Below are 7904 nucleotides of genomic sequence, written 5' to 3'. Positions count from 1 at the left end.
GGCCCGGTTTGCTTGAATCCTGATGGTGCAATGAGCAAGGGTCTCACATCTGAGAATACCCTTCCACGCTTAGGGTGGACAAAAATATTTACAACAAGGGGTGGTGAGGGACAGAGTCTCTGAATTAAGCAGAAAGCTCTCACCCAGTCAAGAGATCAGGGCTAGATCCAACACCGTTTTTTAGCTCACTGCACCATCCCAGTTTCAGAACCTGGCTGTATGCAAATTAGTTTGTTCCTGTCCCAGTGCATGATGGGAACAGGGCAAACCAAACTACAAAAGCCAATTCTTACACTGGGAAGGAAACAAGCTCCCGGGGACCGGTTTCTGGCATTACAGCCGTCTTCGGCCCGGTTTGCTTGAATCCTGATGGTGCAATGAGCAAGGGTCTCACATCTGAGAATACCCTTCCACGCTTAGGGTGGACAAAAATATTTACAACAAGGGGTGGTGAGGGACAGAGTCTCTGAATTAAGCAGAAAGCTCTCACCCAGTCAAGAGATCAGGGCTAGATCCAACACCGTTTTTTAGCTCACTGCACCATCCCAGTTTCAGAACCTGGCTGTATGCAAATTAGTTTGTTCCTGTCCCAGTGCATGATGGGAACAGGGCAAACCAAACTACAAAAGCCAATTCTTACACTGGGAAGGAAACAAGCTCCCGGGGACCGGTTTCTGGCATTACAGCCGTCTTCGGCCCGGTTTGCTTGAATCCTGATGGTGCAATGAGCAAGGGTCTCACATCTGAGAATACCCTTCCACGCTTAGGGTGGACAAAAATATTTACAACAAGGGGTGGTGAGGGACAGAGTCTCTGAATTAAGCAGAAAGCTCTCACCCAGTCAAGAGATCAGGGCTAGATCCAACACCGTTTTTTAGCTCACTGCACCATCCCAGTTTCAGAACCTGGCTGTATGCAAATTAGTTTGTTTCTGTCCCAGTGCATGATGGGAACAGGGCAAACCAAACTACAAAAGCCAATTCTTACACTGGGAAGGAAACAAGCTCCCGGGGACCGGTTTCTGGCATTACAGCCGTCTTCGGCCCGGTTTGCTTGAATCCTGATGGTGCAATGAGCAAGGGTCTCACATCTGAGAATACCCTTCCACGCTTAGGGTGGACAAAAATATTTACAACAAGGGGTGGTGAGGGACAGAGTCTCTGAATTAAGCAGAAAGCTCTCACCCAGTCAAGAGATCAGGGCTAGATCCAACACCGTTTTTTAGCTCACGGCACCATCCCAGTTTCAGAACCTGGCTGTATGCAAATTAGTTTGTTCCTGTCCCAGTGCATGATGGGAACAGGGCAAACCAAACTACAAAAGCCAATTCTTACACTGGGAAGGAAACAAGCTCCCGGGGACCGGTTTCTGGCATTACAGCCGTCTTCGGCCCGGTTTGCTTGAATCCTGATGGTGCAATGAGCAAGGGTCTCACATCTGAGAATACCCTTCCACGCTTAGGGTGGACAAAAATATTTACAACAAGGGGTGGTGAGGGACAGAGTCTCTGAATTAAGCAGAAAGCTCTCACCCAGTCAAGAGATCAGGGCTAGATCCAACACCGTTTTTTAGCTCACTGCACCATCCCAGTTTCAGAACCTGGCTGTATGCAAATTAGTTTGTTCCTGTCCCAGTGCATGATGGGAACAGGGCAAACCAAACTACAAAAGCCAATTCTTACACTGGGAAGGAAACAAGCTCCCGGGGACCGGTTTCTGGCATTAAGAGTGGTCTGTTTAACTCAGACACTCTGTTCATCACCACCCCCTTTTCTAAATCGTTTTTGGCCACTATAGGTGTGGCAGGGTATACTCAGACATGAGTCCCTTTCTCACTGCTCCATCAGGATTCAAGCAAGCCGGGCCGAAGAAGGCTGAAATGCCAGAAACCGGTCCCCGGTAGCTTGTCTCCTTTCTGGTGAAGAATTGGCTTGGTAGTTTAGTCTGCCCTGTTCCCATGATGCACTGGGCCAGGGACAGACTGATTTGCATATAGCCAGGTTCTGAGCTGGGATGGGGCAGTGAGATAAATAACGGTGATGGATCAAGCCCTGATCTTTGGACTGGGTAAGAGTGGTCTGTTTAACTCAGACACTCTGTTCATCACCACCCCCTTTTCTAAATCGTTTTTGGCCACTATAGGTGTGGCAGGGTATACTCAGACATGAGTCCCTTTCTCACTGCTCCATCAGGATTCAAGCAAGCCGGGCCGAAGAAGGCTGAAATGCCAGAAACCGGTTCCCGGTAGCTTGTCTCCTTTCTGGTGAAGAATTGGCTTGGTAGTTTAGTCTGCCCTGTTCCCATGATGCACTGGGCCAGGGACAGACTGATTTGCATATAGCCAGGTTCTGAGCTGGGATGGGGCAGTGAGATAAATAACGGTGATGGATCAAGCCCTGATCTTTGGACTGGGTAAGAGTGGTCTGTTTAACTCAGACACTCTGTTCATCACCACCCCCTTTTCTAAATCGTTTTTGGCCACTATAGGTGTGGCAGGGTATACTCAGACATGAGTCCCTTTCTCACTGCTCCATCAGGATTCAAGCAAGCCGGGCCGAAGAAGGCTGAAATGCCAGAAACCGGTCCCCGGTAGCTTGTCTCCTTTCTGGTGAAGAATTGGCTTGGTAGTTTAGTCTGCCCTGTTCCCATGATGCACTGGGCCAGGGACAGACTGATTTGCATATAGCCAGGTTCTGAGCTGGGATGGGGCAGTGAGATAAATAACGGTGATGGATCAAGCCCTGATCTTTGGACTGGGTAAGAGTGGTCTGTTTAACTCAGACACTCTGTTCATCACCACCCCCTTTTCTAAATCGTTTTTGGCCACTATAGGTGTGGCAGGGTATACTCAGACATGAGTCCCTTTCTCACTGCTCCATCAGGATTCAAGCAAGCCGGGCCGAAGAAGGCTGAAATGCCAGAAACCGGTCCCCGGTAGCTTGTCTCCTTTCTGGTGAAGAATTGGCTTGGTAGTTTAGTCTGCCCTGTTCCCATGATGCACTGGGCCAGGGACAGACTGATTTGCATATAGCCAGGTTCTGAGCTGGGATGGGGCAGTGAGATAAATAACGGTGATGGATCAAGCCCTGATCTTTGGACTGGGTAAGAGTGGTCTGTTTAACTCAGACACTCTGTTCATCACCACCCCCTTTTCTAAATCGTTTTTGGCCACTATAGGTGTGGCAGGGTATACTCAGACATGAGTCCCTTTCTCACTGCTCCATCAGGATTCAAGCAAGCCGGGCCGAAGAAGGCTGAAATGCCAGAAACCGGTCCCCGGTAGCTTGTCTCCTTTCTGGTGAAGAATTGGCTTGGTAGTTTAGTCTGCCCTGTTCCCATGATGCACTGGGCCAGGGACAGACTGATTTGCATATAGCCAGGTTCTGAGCTGGGATGGGGCAGTGAGATAAATGACGGTGATGGATCAAGCCCTGATCTTTGGACTGGGTAAGAGTGGTCTGTTTAACTCAGACACTCTGTTCATCACCACCCCCTTTTCTAAATCGTTTTTGGCCACTATAGGTGTGGCAGGGTATACTCAGACATGAGTCCCTTTCTCACTGCTCCATCAGGATTCAAGCAAGCCGGGCCGAAGAAGGCTGAAATGCCAGAAACCGGTCCCCGGTAGCTTGTCTCCTTTCTGGTGAAGAATTGGCTTGGTAGTTTAGTCTGCCCTGTTCCCATGATGCACTGGGCCAGGGACAGACTGATTTGCATATAGCCAGGTTCTGAGCTGGGATGGGGCAGTGAGATAAATAACGGTGATGGATCAAGCCCTGATCTTTGGACTGGGTAAGAGTGGTCTGTTTAACTCAGACACTCTGTTCATCACCACCCCCTTTTCTAAATCGTTTTTGGCCACTATAGGTGTGGCAGGGTATACTCAGACATGAGTCCCTTTCTCACTGCTCCATCAGGATTCAAGCAAGCCGGGCCGAAGAAGGCTGAAATGCCAGAAACCGGTCCCCAGTAGCTTGTCTCCTTTCTGGTGAAGAATTGGCTTGGTAGTTTAGTCTGCCCTGTTCCCATGATGCACTGGGCCAGGGACAGACTGATTTGCATATAGCCAGGTTCTGAGCTGGGATGGGGCAGTGAGATAAATAACGGTGATGGATCAAGCCCTGATCTTTGGACTGGGTAAGAGTGGTCTGTTTAACTCAGACACTCTGTTCATCACCACCCCCTTTTCTAAATCGTTTTTGGCCACTATAGGTGTGGCAGGGTATACTCAGACATGAGTCCCTTTCTCACTGCTCCATCAGGATTCAAGCAAGCCGGGCCGAAGAAGGCTGAAATGCCAGAAACCGGTCCCCGGTAGCTTGTCTCCTTTCTGGTGAAGAATTGGCTTGGTAGTTTAGTCTGCCCTGTTCCCATGATGCACTGGGCCAGGGACAGACTGATTTGCATATAGCCAGGTTCTGAGCTGGGATGGGGCAGTGAGATAAATAACGGTGATGGATCAAGCCCTGATCTTTGGACTGGGTAAGAGTGGTCTGTTTAACTCAGACACTCTGTTCATCACCACCCCCTTTTCTAAATCGTTTTTGGCCACTATAGGTGTGGCAGGGTATACTCAGACATGAGTCCCTTTCTCACTGCTCCATCAGGATTCAAGCAAGCCGGGCCGAAGAAGGCTGAAATGCCAGAAACCGGTCCCCGGTAGCTTGTCTCCTTTCTGGTGAAGAATTGGCTTGGTAGTTTAGTCTGCCCTGTTCCCATGATGCACTGGGCCAGGGACAGACTGATTTGCATATAGCCAGGTTCTGAGCTGGGATGGGGCAGTGAGATAAATAACGGTGATGGATCAAGCCCTGATCTTTGGACTGGGTAAGAGTGGTCTGTTTAACTCAGACACTCTGTTCATCACCACCCCCTTTTCTAAATCGTTTTTGGCCACTATAGGTGTGGCAGGGTATACTCAGACATGAGTCCCTTTCTCACTGCTCCATCAGGATTCAAGCAAGCCGGGCCGAAGAAGGCTGAAATGCCAGAAACCGGTCCCCGGTAGCTTGTCTCCTTTCTGGTGAAGAATTGGCTTGGTAGTTTAGTCTGCCCTGTTCCCATGATGCACTGGGCCAGGGACAGACTGATTTGCATATAGCCAGGTTCTGAGCTGGGATGGGGCAGTGAGATAAATAACGGTGATGGATCAAGCCCTGATCTTTGGACTGGGTAAGAGTGGTCTGTTTAACTCAGACACTCTGTTCATCACCACCCCCTTTTCTAAATCGTTTTTGGCCACTATAGGTGTGGCAGGGTATACTCAGACATGAGTCCCTTTCTCACTGCTCCATCAGGATTCAGGCAAGCCAGGCCGAAGAAGGCTGAAATGCCAGAAACCGGTCCCCGGTAGCTTGTCTCCTTTCTGGTGAAGAATTGGCTTGGTAGTTTAGTCTGCCCTGTTCCCATGATGCACTGGGCCAGGGACAGACTGATTTGCATATAGCCAGGTTCTGAGCTGGGATGGGGCAGTGAGATAAATAACGGTGATGGATCAAGCCCTGATCTTTGGACTGGGTAAGAGTGGTCTGTTTAACTCAGACACTCTGTTCATCACCACCCCCTTTTCTAAATCGTTTTTGGCCACTATAGGTGTGGCAGGGTATACTCAGACATGAGTCCCTTTCTCACTGCTCCATCAGGATTCAGGCAAGCCAGGCCGAAGAAGGCTGAAATGCCAGAAACCGGTCCCCGGTAGCTTGTCTCCTTTCTGGTGAAGAATTGGCTTGGTAGTTTAGTCTGCCCTGTTCCCATGATGCACTGGGCCAGGGACAGACTGATTTGCATATAGCCAGGTTCTGAGCTGGGATGGGGCAGTGAGATAAATAACGGTGATGGATCAAGCCCTGATCTTTGGACTGGGTAAGAGTGGTCTGTTTAACTCAGACACTCTGTTCATCACCACCCCCTTTTCTAAATCGTTTTTGGCCACTATAGGTGTGGCAGGGTATACTCAGACATGAGTCCCTTTCTCACTGCTCCATCAGGATTCAAGCAAGCCGGGCCGAAGAAGGCTGAAATGCCAGAAACCGGTCCCCGGTAGCTTGTCTCCTTTCTGGTGAAGAATTGGCTTGGTAGTTTAGTCTGCCCTGTTCCCATGATGCACTGGGCCAGGGACAGACTGATTTGCATATAGCCAGGTTCTGAGCTGGGATGGGGCAGTGAGATAAATAACGGTGATGGATCAAGCCCTGATCTTTGGACTGGGTAAGAGTGGTCTGTTTAACTCAGACACTCTGTTCATCACCACCCCCTTTTCTAAATCGTTTTTGGCCACTATAGGTGTGGCAGGGTATACTCAGACATGAGTCCCTTTCTCACTGCTCCATCAGGATTCAAGCAAGCCGGGCCGAAGAAGGCTGAAATGCCAGAAACCGGTCCCCGGTAGCTTGTCTCCTTTCTGGTGAAGAATTGGCTTGGTAGTTTAGTCTGCCCTGTTCCCATGATGCACTGGGCCAGGGACAGACTGATTTGCATATAGCCAGGTTCTGAGCTGGGATGGGGCAGTGAGATAAATAACGGTGATGGATCAAGCCCTGATCTTTGGACTGGGTAAGAGTGGTCTGTTTAACTCAGACACTCTGTTCATCACCACCCCCTTTTCTAAATCGTTTTTGGCCACTATAGGTGTGGCAGGGTATACTCAGACATGAGTCCCTTTCTCACTGCTCCATCAGGATTCAAGCAAGCCGGGCCGAAGAAGGCTGAAATGCCAGAAACCGGTCCCCGGTAGCTTGTCTCCTTTCTGGTGAAGAATTGGCTTGGTAGTTTAGTCTGCCCTGTTCCCATGATGCACTGGGCCAGGGACAGACTGATTTGCATATAGCCAGGTTCTGAACTGGGATGGGGCAGTGAGATAAATAACGGTGATGGATCAAGCCCTGATCTTTGGACTGGGTAAGAGTGGTCTGTTTAACTCAGACACTCTGTTCATCACCACCCCCTTTTCTAAATCGTTTTTGGCCACTATAGGTGTGGCAGGCTATACTCAGACATGAGTCCCTTTCTCACTGCTCCATCAGGATTCAAGCAAGCCGGGCCGAAGAAGGCTGAAATGCCAGAAACCGGTCCCCGGTAGCTTGTCTCCTTTCTGGTGAAGAATTGGCTTGGTAGTTTAGTCTGCCCTGTTCCCATGATGCACTGGGCCAGGGACAGACTGATTTGCATATAGCCAGGTTCTGAGCTGGGATGGGGCAGTGAGATAAATAACGGTGATGGATCAAGCCCTGATCTTTGGACTGGGTAAGAGTGGTCTGTTTAACTCAGACACTCTGTTCATCACCACCCCCTTTTCTAAATCGTTTTTGGCCACTATAGGTGTGGCAGGGTATACTCAGACATGAGTCCCTTTCTCACTGCTCCATCAGGATTCAAGCAAGCCGGGCCGAAGAAGGCTGAAATGCCAGAAACCGGTCCCCGGTAGCTTGTCTCCTTTCTGGTGAAGAATTGGCTTGGTAGTTTAGTCTGCCCTGTTCCCATGATGCACTGGGCCAGGGACAGACTGATTTGCATATAGCCAGGTTCTGAGCTGGGATGGGGCAGTGAGATAAATAACGGTGATGGATCAAGCCCTGATCTTTGGACTGGGTAAGAGTGGTCTGTTTAACTCAGACACTCTGTTCATCACCACCCCCTTTTCTAAATCGTTTGTGGCCACTATAGGTGTGGCAGGGTATACTCAGACATGAGTCCCTTTCTCACTGCTCCATCAGGATTCAAGCAAGCCGGGCCGAAGAAGGCTGAAATGCCAGAAACCGGTCCCCGGTAGCTTGTCTCCTTTCTGGTGAAGAATTGGCTTGGTAGTTTAGTCTGCCCTGTTCCCATGATGCACTGGGCCAGGGACAGACTGATTTGCATATAGCCAGGTTCTGAGCTGGGATGGGGCAGTGAGATAAATAACGGTGA

The sequence above is a fragment of the Lissotriton vulgaris genome, chromosome 1_1 (genome assembly GCF_964263255.1).
Source record: "Lissotriton vulgaris chromosome 1_1, aLisVul1.2, whole genome shotgun sequence".
Classification (NCBI taxonomy): domain Eukaryota; kingdom Metazoa; phylum Chordata; class Amphibia; order Caudata; family Salamandridae; genus Lissotriton; species Lissotriton vulgaris.
This window is presented reverse-complemented; position numbering follows the sequence as displayed.